Source organism: Siniperca chuatsi, linkage group LG21 (assembly GCF_020085105.1).
Source record: "Siniperca chuatsi isolate FFG_IHB_CAS linkage group LG21, ASM2008510v1, whole genome shotgun sequence".
NCBI classification, from domain to species: domain Eukaryota; kingdom Metazoa; phylum Chordata; class Actinopteri; order Centrarchiformes; family Sinipercidae; genus Siniperca; species Siniperca chuatsi.
The window spans coordinates 21,807,048-21,821,285 of record NC_058062.1 but is presented as its reverse complement, the minus strand read 5'-3'; the positions used below and the strand labels follow the sequence as shown (position 1 = coordinate 21,821,285).

At 43.2% G+C, this 14,238-nt stretch overlaps 1 protein-coding gene across 11 annotated transcripts in view; it reads left to right on the top strand.

Annotated features, from left to right (window-relative positions):
- hoxb3a (homeobox B3a) overlaps nt 1–14,238 on the top strand; it is a 100,059-nt gene that overhangs the window by 54,222 nt on the left and 31,599 nt on the right. Inside the window, exons 3-4 of one of the 11 annotated variants that reach the window (XM_044182152.1) lie at nt 3,572–4,135; nt 10,025–10,328. The exons of 7 other annotated variants lie outside the window; for them this stretch is intronic. The gene's annotated coding sequence lies outside the window, so the exon portion shown is untranslated. Of the gene's footprint in view, nt 1–3,571; nt 4,136–10,024; nt 11,442–14,238 lie in introns of all 11 variants that reach the window. 3 more of the 11 variants (XM_044182153.1, XM_044182156.1, XM_044182155.1) reach the window with 3 other exon arrangements.

Here is a 14,238-nt window from a genome sequence, read left to right as displayed (position 1 = left end):
ATGTATTAGTGTTACGCCAAAACACTCAAAAGCATGTGGCTACATTGTGTTAGTAGGAATCCAGATGTTGTTCAGATTGTTATACTGTTGGCTTTAAACTGGCACGTGAAACACAGAAAATCACTCAATTGAAAGACCAACATAAGAAGTGTAATTGTAAAAATGTAACATATAAAGAGTAATTGATCTGTACTTTTACTCAGCAGGCTCTACCCCAGACTTTATAAAGTTAATAATGGTGAGGCAGTTTGAACATTGCTCAAAAGCCATTGATCCTGTCACGTCTGACAACAAAACAGCCACAGCAGCCTATTCAAATGCACTGTACGTCTTATTTAAAGTACAGGTGGACGGTTTTCAAAAATGGGTCGAATATCAATCCTGTTCCGTTCATAATAATAATAATAAAACAGTAATGAGGGCGTCCATGCTTACAGGTGCATTTAAAAAAAGTTTAATTACACACATGTTATCGGTTGTTGATTGGTCCTTAACGTTTATAAAATAGAGAACAATAATAAGCCATGGGGTCTCTACCGGCCAAGCCACACGGCTCGTGAGACCGGCCGGGGATGTCTCTGGTGCTATCCCATAACGGGGGGAAGACCTCACGTCTCGAGCAGGAGAATAATATATTTCAAAAAACGGTTGTGCGCGTGCTGCCGTCTCGAGACAGATTTATGAGCCGCAGTAAAAGGCTAGATGTCGGGACTTGGTAAATCAATCTCTCTCTCTCTCTCTCTCTCTCTCTCTCTCTCTCTCTGTCTCTGTCTCTGTCTCTCTCTCCCTCTTCCTCTCCCTCTCTCTCTCTCTATCTATCTATCTATCTATCTATCTATCTATCTATCTATCTATCTATCTATCTATCTATCTATCTATCTATCTATCTATCTATCTATCTATCTATCTATCTCTTCTCTCTATCTCTCTTGCTATCCAGTTCAATTGAAAAGCTTTATTGGCATGAAAGTTTTGAAAAATAATTTTGCCAAAGCATCCAAGTACAAGTTGATCAAATATTCGGACACTCTCTCTCTCTCTCTTTCTCTTAGGGTGTCTGTCTTTCTTGATCTCTCTCGGACCAATCTGTCCTTAATAATTAATAATAATAATAAAAATAATTATTGTGGATATATTCTATTGTGATATAATATGTAACCACTTAATCACGTCTTGGACACTTTAATTTTACGGCCATTCTACATTTTAACAAAGAGACATTTTCAGTTTCTCTCTTTTTATTCAAAGCCTAGCTAATCATTAACGAGGAGGAAGAATCTACCTGTCTTAATCCATCACGGACCAAGAGACCCCCAAGATCTCAAAGATCTCCAACATCACTTCACTTATTGACTTTTGGTACTATTGTGTGCCTAGCTAATATATATTAAAATATCTGTTTTAATAAGCGGTGAACCATATTTTTATGCCGATTTGAATAATAGGCCTACAATATTTGCAAAAAATCTGCTTGTAATTTTCTGTAAATATATGAATTATTAGTTGGTTATAGATACTTTTTTTTTAAATGTTTCTGTCGCTTTGTATTGATAATATTAAGCGTGCAATTGCTAAAGTAGCCAAGTCCAGCATCTCACAAAGACATTCCCTTTCTGTTGTCAGATGTAGCTATGGCGGTAGTCTACCATCACTAAATGAATGATTATTATGATTTAGCGACAGCGTTACAGCACTTTAGTTGTAAAGTATCTCCTCCTGGTTGACCCCCCCCCCCCCCCAATAATTCGGATGTTTAGGCTATTGAAATGGTTTTGTGTGTGTAATAGCTTTGCATGCGGCTATGCCAAGTTTAGAGAGCTGATTCGTATTGCTGTTGTCAGGCCGGCCCAGGTCTCTGTGCTGCTACTTATCTTAGCTGTTGTTTCACACTGTGATTGCCATAATTTATGGCCGTCATTACAGACGCCATCATCACCACCGTAAATGTTTGATTTCAATCTTGTTGTGGGTAAAATCTCAAGGAAGCGCCACGGTGCTCGGAATGCAGGTTTAAAGGACTCTCTCTGTGCGCTTTTTAGTGCATCAAAAAACAAACAAACAACGAGTTGGCCTAATAAAGAAATTAGAACTACATTTGTTTCCTTCTTACTAATCATTTTTATACCTTTGTCATGTTGTAGAATATATTTTTTAGAAAGTGGCGAAATGCGTTTCTGCTCTGATCTCACCACCAAGTACTTCTGACTAATTGCATTTGATATTACACATATTTTATTTGTCTCTACTTCTCTGGCCTCCCAGTTGTTTACAATTGACTGAATACAATCTAAAATAAAATGACTTTAGTTTTAAGGGTGTTATGGGGAGCTTTTGTATTTTTAGCATTTAGATACCTGAAGGATTGAGAGGCCGGTAGTGTTGTTGAGGATACACGGCGATTTTTAAATGGCCTTTGAAACCCATCTGTTCCTGTGAGGAGAACCCGCGTGTCTTGAGGCTGCTGCCCGTTTGACCTTGAAGCTTTCTTGTAAGCTACTCAGCAGCTAGGTTAGCTCTGTTATAGCGTCCCAGCCTGAACTCTTTTTTAGAGCTCCATTGTTCTGCTAGAGGCGGCTCGAGCTCTGGAACCGGGAGACAGAGAGCCAAAAGGATTCCAACGTCCTATTGTTGCTGCCCTGCACGCACTCGCGACGGGGGTTTTGTCTCTCACTTGTTCCTTCGTATGTCTCTCCCTCACTCTCTCCTTATTCTCTCTGCCTCCTTAGTATCTTTTTCTCTGTGTTACCATATCCATCTTTCTTTGTCTCCATTTCTTTCTGTAACAGCCTTGTTCTCGGCTCGGTTCCGCGTGCTACCTGTCCCTCACTCGTCCCTCTAAATATATGGCCCTTTCTTCTAAATGGACTTGTTAATGGGATAAAAGAAGGTGCGTGTTTGGACAATTTAGTCCAAATGAAATATGAAATATTTGATTCTGATTAATATCATCACACAGAAGTGGAAGAAAAGCCTTGTCTCGTCTGTTTTAGGGATTTGACTTTTTTTATCTTAGATTTCCAGCCGCCTTACTCTCACATTTCGATGCGGAACATGATTTTGTAGCCTAATTATTAAACAAACATTTGGCGTGATTTGTTGCAACCGACACAGTTGGCTTCGGTCTTTGTGGCTGTTAAATATTTAGTTTAGCTCCAGGACGCGCTGACATGACATCGAATATGAGAAATAATCTCTGCTGTTGTTTTGAGATGCACAATAGTAGTAGATAAAATTTGCCCGTGCTTTTCTCCGTCATCATCGAATATTTCAAATTGCTGGAAACATGTACATTGAAATACAAAACAGGACAATATAAGGGATTCCCCTTGTTCTGTCGACTAACGGCCAACTGAGAAAGAGGTGACAGTGAGGAATAACGAAGAAAGAGTCTGAGGCGTGCAGTCATTTTTAAAAAAACGAATACTCGGTGACAGTCATCTTTTATCGGTCTCTCTGTGCGTCTGTCATAGGCCTTCCTCTGCTTTACCTTACAGTTTATAACACACACCACTCATTGCCTCCCACTGAAAAGTGCTCACAACTGTTTTTGTGTTCATTTGTTTTAACTCAGACAGAGTCCTACAGCACTCCTGCATGCACTGGTCCGGATGGGTCCCACAAACGGAGAGGCGCACGGATAACCCCCACCACCCCCACTCCACACCCCCCGCCCCGACCACACGTCACGTGATTCATTAAATAATTAATGCAGAGGTTGCAGAATAGATATGTATTAGTCAGGAATATAACGGTAAGACATGGTGCCGCTCCAGTGTGTGTATGCCTGACGTCGAAAATTCAACTGTCCTTTAAAAAAAAAGAAATACAAACCCCCCTACAGCAGTGGTGAGAGGGGGAGAGAGAGAGAGAAAAAAAAGAGAGGGAGAGAAGAGGAGACACTGAGAAACGCCAACGGAGAGAGAGAGGGGAAGAGAAAAGAGAGGGTGAAGGAGGCTGCAATAAAACAAATTTGGACGGGTGTGTGTCTTGCGGGTCGTTGTGGACACCGTGAGTATTGCGGAAGGAAGGGGACTACATGGGGGGAAACCACACTTCTTCTTCCTCATCTTCTACGCCGCTACACCGCCTTCGCCCGCATCCCTCTCAGTGAATCATAGGCTATTTTAACATCGTGGTAAATATGCCCAAAAAATACCCATCTCTTCGTCGTGTTTTCTCATCGTGCATGTTGCTGTCGTGTTGTTTACACATCACCCCCCACCCATCATCATCAGCCATTGTTTATAGGTTGAAGCGGTGCAGCCGCCTGCAAACCGGCGAGAGAGAGAGAGAGAGAGAGGGAGCAATGCAATGTTAGCCGATGGCTGTTTATATTTTAAGAAGCACTTGGATATTCTCCTCCATCTTTCTCCCATCAACTCCTGTCTGCCTCTACATCTCTCTCTATCTGCCTGACTCTCTGTCCATCCCTCTCTCTCCTTCTCTCCTCCTCTCTTTCTCTCTTCTTATTTATTTATTTTTTTACCAAGCCAGCTACTTCTCTTGATTTATAGTGAGGCAGGGTGTCAGCGTGCGGCCGGGGCTTCCATTGTGTGTTTGTGAGGGAGTGCTGTTGTTTATGGTGCTGCTCGCGATAAATCACGTTTTCCTCTGCTGTGGGAAGACGGTGGGGAAAAATTACGGTCGGAACGAGGAAGAAGAGGGAGAGGAGGAAGAGATCTCGCCACGGAGGCCGCCGGCGCCTCTGTTTTCGCTCTGTTTTCTCTGCCTTGCTCTCTTTCTTCCTTCTCTATATCTGCCTGCCTTTCCTTTCATGCCCTCACACACCCCTCCGCTTTTTTACCCTTGATTGTTAGTAGTGGTGTTTTCTTTTTTTCTTGCTCAGTAGCTATGACAGTGGCTGGCTGTAGCTCCGGGTCTTGAATTACTGCGGCGACCAATTAACGAGAGATTTGTTTAAATCTGGCACACCGGGCACGCCTCGGCCGCCGAGAAATCTCATAAAAAAGGACCTACCAGCCAGAAAAATCTCATCCATCTACTCAAGAGGTGTGAGTGAATCCAAGTAACTCAGCCAGGGAAGCCAAGCTGAAGATCTAAATGACGCAGGTTCAAGCCCATGGCTTCTCAAGCACAATTAGCCTCTGCCCTGGTTTTAAATGAAAAACAATCATTAAACTGCTGTTTGCATTTACAGAAGCTATATCAAGGGAGAATTAACTTGGCTTTGGAATCCATATCGGCTCTATTTATGTCATCGAGACTACTACTACTACTACTACTACTTGTTATAGTATAGTGAAAATAGTCTGCGACATAATACATCTGCAGCTTTTCATTTAGAGGAGACCAGAGGTGTTTTATGGTGTCCAGCTAACCCTATGCATAAAACCACTGACTCTGAGTATATTTTTTTAGAAGTTGTTTTTAATCTTTCTCTCTCCATACATTTTTTTTCAATGTATTTTCTTTGGTTGCCTGCTGGAATGAAGCTGGGTGCAATTATTCATGTCAGCACTCAGTGTCTCTGCCTTTGCTCAAATCCTTCACAGTGAATCAAATCAGACCTTCTTCTTTTCTTTAAATGTGGCGAGGAAAATAAGATGCAGGGATGGGGAGATTTTTTTTAAAATTTTTTTGCTCCATGTCAAGTCCATGTTTATCTTTACGTATATCTCATATCAAATTCTGTTGCATTTATTCCTATGGCTACGGTAAATCAAATGCAATGACTCAATGAGACATTGTGAATTGGTTGTGGTACCTTTTTTAGCCTTTCCACTTGCGGGTAGCAAGTGGGGTGGGGTGAGGAGGGGTGGGATGTAGTAACGTAATTTCACCGGATAACCTCATAACTCACTATAGTAGATAACGCTTGTGTGGTGTTGTTTTGGTGTTAAGTCAGCTGGTAATATATGCAAAGTGCAATAATACGCCTACAGTCAGAGGACAGTAAATGCAGCATCAAAATTTTTATTACATAGCCTACATACAACATTAGCTTGCAAGATAAATTTTAAAGACATTGCATTGATGATGATGATGATAATAATAATAATAATAATAATAATAATAATAATAATAATAATATTAATAACTGATGTGTATTACAGACTTATTAACAAATGTAGGGGAGGCATGTAATGCGACTGGAATGTATGGATGGATGGATGGATGGATGTGCACCCGGAATCATTTTACAATTGCGTTCCCCTCTCTGTGTCTCTCCCTACTCGGCCATTACTACCAGTGTAAACCTTAGGGTAACCAAATTAGAGCGGCTTCCCATCACATAATAATGGCAGTAGCAGCAAGAGGCAGCGCTTTTCAAAATGTGTATTCCTGCTGTCCGCCGCCGTGTCAAAAACAATATCTCGCCTCATTTCTGCGGACGGAGAAAGAGACGAAGATTGTGTGTGTGTGTGTGTGTGTGTGTGTGTGTGTGTGTGTGTGTGTGTGTGTGTGTGTGTGGAGGGTTGACAGGATTTCCTTTATTTTGCTGGGTATCTCGACCTCATATCTGATTTGGGTGACAGGGAAGCGTTGAAAATACATTGGTTGTGAGCATGATCCTGCACAGAAGGAAAAGTTAAGAGGAAAACATACCTGAAGTTAAATTAGTCAAATCACAAGTTCATTACACTGCATGACAATTGTCTAACGTCACACAGTGAACGGAACACCACAGCAGAGGTTGGTTTATCTTATCTTATTCCAGGCATGTGTCCACTGTTAAGTGTGTTTTGTCTGGCAAGATAGTTCCAGATCAAACCCAGCTGAAATAGTTCAAATATTTGAAACGGTGTTGAGAAATGATATCACTCTCTGTCTCACATCGATTATAGCTGCTGGAGGGGGATTTCAACTCCCGTGAGGCCTCGCCACATGCACATTTTATAATCCAGATGTGAAAAGGCATGTTTTTACCCCACTATGAAAAACACAGATAGATGGCGTTAATGTGTCACTGTGCTGTGTCTTAAAATAATAGGTAGCCTATTGTGACACCACAAACATTTGAGACTTAAATGAAATGTTTGCACCGAAACCTGCTGCAGGACAAAAACAGCATAAGGGTAGAATAAAGGAAGCAGCTAACAATGCCACTGGCCTATTGTAAGACGGGTAGCTTGTTTTGTGTATGTTAATATAGTTATTTTTCTTAACTGTTTGATTGTAGCATTTTGTTGAAGCTGGAGCGGAATCATTAAATGGAAGCGGCTTGTGTAAACATTTCGGTGAAGGGCTGCATAGGCTATTTAAAGAATGATGGTGCATTTCCGTTAGATGTGTACCTTATTGTTATATATCATCACTTCTAATGAATTTAACTGCGCTCTACGTCTTGCGTATTTGAAAGGATGCAAATGTGTGTGTGTGTGTGTGTGTGTGTGTGTGTGTGAGAGAGAGAGAGAGAGAGAGAGAGAGAGAGAGAGAGAGAGAGAGAGAGAGTCTTTATCGCAAATGTCTTGTTTACTGCTGATTTACCAGTAACAGCTCAGGGGAAAGCTTGTTTTAAATCGTGGCTTGACGTGACGGAAGGACACTCAACAGAAGCTCCATGTCTCGTGGCGCTTTAGTGTTCGCCAAGGCAAAAACGGCAAACAAATCAGGCTGATACGCACTAAAAATGGACATAGGCTATCTGTTTGTATCCACCGTTATTGAAGCATCCTTTTATTGCATGTGCTCAAAGGACGGTGCAGACCCACGCGTCTGACAGACACACATGAAAGCAAGCAGGCATGCGGACTAGACTTCACACAAGGCGCATCTTCCCACTTACTAATGGGCCTGGCAGCCATATTGTCTTCTTCTCTGTTCTTTTCCTAAGCCAAAAAGTATCTAAATGCGCTGAGCGACCATTCCGGTAGGTGGGAAAACTGTCTTTTTTAATCAACACGAAATTGTAACACTTTAATTAATATCTAATTAAACATAACTCGTTATTTTAACTTAGGTGCCTACAAACATCGCCAAATTCTAAAACTAGCTTTTTAGAAAATACGTAGGCTAATATAGAACGAAATCACCTTGAATTTGAGCATGCCACATAACACAGCACACTGTTAGCAGCATCAAGAGAGCAAACAGGCGTTTGTTTTATGGCCCGTGTTGACCTATAAGGCCTATATGGAGACAAGGTTGAAGTATGGTATGTGAAATTAAATATTTCAATTAAAATATTTGTAGAAGGACAAAAAATGTTTTCGTTGCACCTTTAAAATGCTCAATATGTAGACTGCTCTGTAAGCTTTCCTACCAATACTCCAGTCATGCAGAAAAGCGCTGTAAAAAGGGCCTGTAAACTGTGAAAATTAATCCATCCAACGAACAACACTCCAGTTTTTAGCAGCACTGAAAATGCATTACATATCCATAAGACTGGTGCTTATTGCTCGAATCCCCCCTCGGCTATAAAACGGCGCAGGGTTAATTTAACATTACGGTTTTACATGTAAGCCTATAGCCTAATATTTGCTTGCAGACAAGCCGTTTTAATTTCTCGCTGAATTGAACTGAAAACGCAAAAACCATGGGAGCAATGAAAGCGGTTCGGTTTAAAAATGGGAAGTGAGCAGGGATTCTCCGAAAACACTCAAACATAAATCAGAAGACCGCTCGGCCTCATAAATATGCAGCCGCTGGACGTTAACGAGCGAAAGATTTAAGTGTGGGGGAAATAATGTTAACAAAACACGTTAACATGTGTTTAAATCAACCCTAACAAGGGGGTATTTTAGAAACGCTATTTGAATAGAAATACACGAGTAGCTAATATAGCACTATTAATATTATTATTATTATCAATATTGCCTTATTTCTTCGAGGCTGCAGATATCCAGCCTCGTGCTCCATGCCCCATGCAGGTACTTCCGGGGCTCTTCCTCTCGCGGAGATAATTACCCGTTCGGAAATAAATCAATAAGAAGCCTCGCGCTAATTTATAATCGTCTTCGCAAGAGCAGTGATTCAAAGCGCGTGAAAAATGATCGGCTGAAACTGTATCCAGAGCCCGCGAGCTTCGCTTTTTTCCTTCAACCGGGCCGGAAAGCAACATGCACGAGAGCGATAAGAGAGACAGAGCTGCTGAGCCGAGGACGGGAACAGGCACGAGCTTTTTCCCCTCTCCGTCCTCTTTCTTTTATCAAAGCGGGTACAAACTAAAAATAACGGATTTGCTTTCGTGCAATTGAACTTCTCTCTCTCTCTCTTTCTTTATCCTCTTTCTCGCTTTATCTCTCTCACCCCCGTGTGTGTGTATACGTGTGTGGCGGTGAATGCATGTCTATACGCGTGGGCAGATAATACAAATACACACACTGAGGGAGAGGGAGAGAGACAGAGAGATAGAGAGAGAGCAAAGCTAAGTGCATCTGTTTGATATTAATTTAAAGTCTAAATTTTACCAGTAAATAACGGTCGATACCGTCAGGACAGGGCGCTCAAACAATCTTCACAAATAAAGAATTGCAATCCAGTAACATGTCCAGGGTGTCCAAAAATGTCCCAAAATCCTATCTCTGTGATAGGCTGACAAGATGCATTTGGCTATTTTAATAATTTCAGAGCAGCATATCCTACAAAATAGTAAGCATTATTTTAACCAATATTGTGCTTCCTGATCATTTGTATTGGCTGCCAAATAATAACACAATTGGAGTGACATCTCTATCAGGTTTATGGTCATCATATGGGAAGGGTCCACATCAAATTATTTTGGTTACAGAAATAGTTGGGTCAATTTTATTCTTTGCCGATAAATATTAAATTGAAAGTGAAACCTCTTTGGTAAAGTTTGCTTTCGCTTAGATTAATGTAAGGTTTTGACCATGGTTTTCTCACATCCCGTATGAATAATGGACAATTCACGGTTTCGAATGTAAATGCACAAATCAGACAGGCCTATAGGCTATATTCTACGACTGAATGTGTAAACAAGCCAAACACTGCAGCGACAGTTTCCTGTGTGGACGCGCAGGTCAACTCACAGCCGAATTTCTGCTCTTCCTCCCCTCTCTCAACCTCCTTCTCCCCCTTTCTCTCTTCTGATTGCTCTCAGTTTGACTCCATGTAATAACCAACATCTGGCCCTTACGCACGCAGAACGGACAGGCAGGTCACGCTGAACCTCGCTAACCCCCTGGCGCACCTCAACCAGACTCCCCTATTGGACAGGAACAGAACCAGAACCCCCTCCTCCTCCCCGCCTCTCTCGCTGCCTGTCTAGCTGTCAGTCCGTAGCCCGGTTCAGGAACAGTTCACGGTGTCAATCTGCCTATCCCACACCAGCAAAGCCCGGACGAACGAACAAGGCAGAGGTCCGAGCAGGGAGAAACACCGGCGGAGAGGGAAAGACAGCGATGGTATGAGGGGGAGAACCAGGTCATCTGTGATAGTCTTCAATGTTCCGCAGATAATCAGTGAAACAGTTTAAATGCGCATGACGGGGACGTTTGACTATTTGAGAGACAAATCTAGAATATTTTGGTCCGCAAGGGTTGCAGTTCAGCAGGGAGGGCTAACGGCTACTAGTTAGCAATGCAACAATGAAACAACAACAGTGTGTGTGTTTTCTTGAGTGTAAGCTAGCCTGGACGAAAAGCCGTCAGGGTGGTAGGAAGGAACGTGAAGAACAAGAAGGACAGAATGCTTGACTCTGCTCCTCTCTCTTGGTGTACTGGGAAAGAATACGATAAAGAAGAGGAAAGAAAGAGGTTGAGAGAGATAGAGACAGAGGAGGAGAGCCCAGGGAATACGGCGTCACGCTAAATCCAGAAAAGCTCTTGCAGAGGAAACTGCTTTCTTTTGGAGGCTCGGTCAGCATACTGTTTGCCCAGCGGAGCTCGCGCTGTACCCCAACCTTTGCTCTCGTGTCGGTGGATAATGTAACATAAGGTTTCAAGAAAAGAAAAGCGCGAGCCCTGACCGTGGTGCTGGCCAGGCACACACCGGTCCACTAGACGGGGAATTTTGCAGCACAGGCGGAAGGGGGTAAGCGCGCGCACGCGGTGTGTTTTTTAGGGTAAAGTAGCCCTGCGAGTCCCACACAGAGCAGTCCCCGTCAGCTTCTGTGCTTGTAGGTAGGCTTTGATTGTTGGAGATTTATGGCGGAGCCGACCAAGATTTATAGCTTTTCCCAAACCGGGCTTGGCGTCTCTTTTACGTTATGTTTTAGAGACGTTCTAATAGATACACCAGTAATATAAGAACAGGCAACATTGCTCTTTAAACGCCGGGTTTAACTGGCATGAATGTTGTTTTAGTGCCATTTTGGACTCAAATGCATGTTAGAAAAACAGTCGGACTGACTGCGCCTAATTACGCACTAGCAATCCGTGAAAAATACGTCCATGCTTTTCCAAGAAGGGCTTCTCTGGTCTTCGTTACTCCAGCCAGTGTGTCCGTCCGTGTCCAAAACAGATTGCATCCAGGGAAAAAGAGACAACACCAGGAGGGGAGACACGCGGAGAGAGCAGGTAAGGTCTGCCGGGATGCCTCTCGCTCAGTGTCCCGGTGTGTGTTCCCGAGGCGTCCCCGTCCCACGCCCTCCGCCGCTCGACATGTCATTAATTATCTGTTGTGTGACCGTGGTCTCTCTCGAACTCGCAAAGGCATTCGCGGGGTGTGCCCGCGTGCAAGCTCTATTGCTAGCCAAAAAACTTTTTTTCTTCTGTGGTGTGTGTGTGTGTGTGTGTGTGTGCGAACGCAGCTGAAGACAGATGCCTCAGAATAGGTAACAGACAAGGGGGCGAAAAGGGCGCATTGTCGTTCTCTCTCTCTCTCTCTCTCTCTCTCTCTCTCTCTCTCTCTCTCTCTCTCTCTCTCTCTCTCTAGTCATTTAAAAAGAAGTTTACTTGCAGCGTGAAATGGCGTTCTGTGGTTTGGACAGAGAGGTGTGTGTCTGGTAAGTGTGTGCGCGTAGGGAGAATGAGTCGTAGTGAATAGGGACCTGACGGTTAGGTATAAAGAAAGAAGATACATGTTAGCCACACTGTGATTTATGATAGTGTGAAAAGATTGCTTACGCAAGAATCCCCCCACCCCAAAGTGGTTATACGTGAATGTATAATTGCAAGTTTACAAGTGCAACTATTTCAGTCTGAATTATTACAAACTGAAGTTGAATACAGCATCTACCAATGAAAAAATAATGAACTTCTCTCTCTTTCTTTCTTTATCCTCTTTCTCGCTTTATCTCTCTCACCCCGTGTGTGTGTATACGTGTGTGGCGGTGAATGCATGTCTATACGCTTGTGCAGATAATACAAATACACACACTGAGGGAGAGGGAGAGAGAGAGAGAGAGAGAGAGAAACAAAGCTAAGTGCATCTGTTTGATATTAATTTAAAGTCTAAATTTTACCAGTAAATAACGGTCGATACCGTCAGGACAGGGCGCTCAAACAATCTTCACAAATAAAGAATTGCAATCCAGTAACATGTCCAGGTGTCCAAAATGTCCCAAAATCCTATCTCTGTGATAGGCTGACAAGATGCATTTGGCTATTTTAATAATTTCAGAGCAGCATATCCTACAAAATAGTAAAGCATTATTTTAACCAATATTGTGCTTCTGATCATTTGTATTGGCTGCCAAATAATAACACAATTGGAGTGACATCTCTATCAGGTTTATGGTCATCATATGGGAAGGGTCCACATCAAATTATTTTGGTTACAGAAATAGTTACTCAATTTTATTCTTTGCCGATAAATATTAAATTGAAAGTGAAACCTCTTTAGTAAAGTTTGCTTTCGCTTAGATTAATGTAAGGTTTTGACCATGGTTTTCTCACATCCCGTATGAATAATGGACAATTCACGGTTTCGAATGTAAATGCACAAATCAGACAGGCCTATAGGCTATATTCTACGACTGAATGTGTAAACAAGCCAAACACTGCAGCGACAGTTTCCTGTGTGGACGCGCAGGTCAACTCACAGCCGAATTTCTGCTCTTCCCTCCTCTCTCAACCTCCTTCTCCCCCTTTCTCTCTTCTGATTGCTCTCAGTTTGACTCCATGTAATAACCAACATCTGGCCCTTACGCACGCAGAACGGACAGGCAGGTCACGCTGAACCTCGCTAACTCCCTGGCGCACCTCAACCAGACTCCTATTGGACAGGAACAGAAATCCAGAACCCCTCTCCTCCTCCCCGCCTCTCTCGCTGCCTGTCTCTAGCTGTCAGTCCGTAGCCCGGTTCAGGAACAGTTCACGGTGTCAATCTGCCTATCCCACACCAGCAAAGCCCGGACGAACGAACAAGGCAGAGGTCCGAGCAGGGAGAAACACCGGCGGAGAGGGAAGGACAGCGCGATGGTATGAGGGGGGAGAACCAGGTCATCTGTGATAGTCTTCAATGTTCCGCAGATAATCAGTGAAACAGTTTAAATGCGCATGACGGGGACGTTTGACTATTTGAGAGACAAATCTAGAATATTTTGGTCCGCAAGGGTTGCAGTTCAGCAGGGAGGGCTAACGGCTACTAGTTAGCAATGCAACAATGAAACAACAACAGTGTGTGTGTTTTCTTGAGTGTAAGCTAGCCTGGACGAAAAGCCGTCAGGGTGGTAGGAAGGAACGTGAAGAACAAGAAGGACAGAATGCTTGACTCTGCTCCTCTCTCTTGGTGTACTGGGAAAGAATACGATAAAGAAGAGGAAAGAAAGAGGTTGAGAGAGATAGAGACAGAGGAGGAGAGCCCAGGGGAATACGGCGTCACGCTAAATCCAGAAAAGCTCTTGCAGAGGAAACTGCTTTCTTTTGGAGGCTCGGTCAGCATACTGTTTGCCCAGCGGAGCTCACGCTGCACCCCAACCTTTGCTCTCGTGTCGGTGGATAATGTAACATAAGGTTTCAAGAAAAGAAAAGCGCGAGCCCTGACCGTGGTGCTGGCCAGGCACACACCGGTCCACTAGACGGGGAATTTTGCAGCACAGGCGGAAGGGGGTAAGCGCGCATGCACGCGGTGTGTTTTTTAGGGTAAAGTAGCCCTGCGAGTCCCACACAGAGCAGTCCCCGTCAGCTTCTGTGCTTGTAGGTAGGCTTTGATTGTTGGAGATTTATGGCGGAGCCGACCAAGATTTATAGCTTTTCCCAAAACCGGGCTTGGCGTCTCTTTTACGTTATGTTTTAGAGACGTTCTAATAGATACACCAGTAATATAAGAACAGGCAACATTGCTCTTTAAACGCCGGGTTTAACTGGCATGAATGTTGTTTTAGTGCCATTTTGGACTCAAATGCATGTTAGAAAAACAGTCGGACTGACT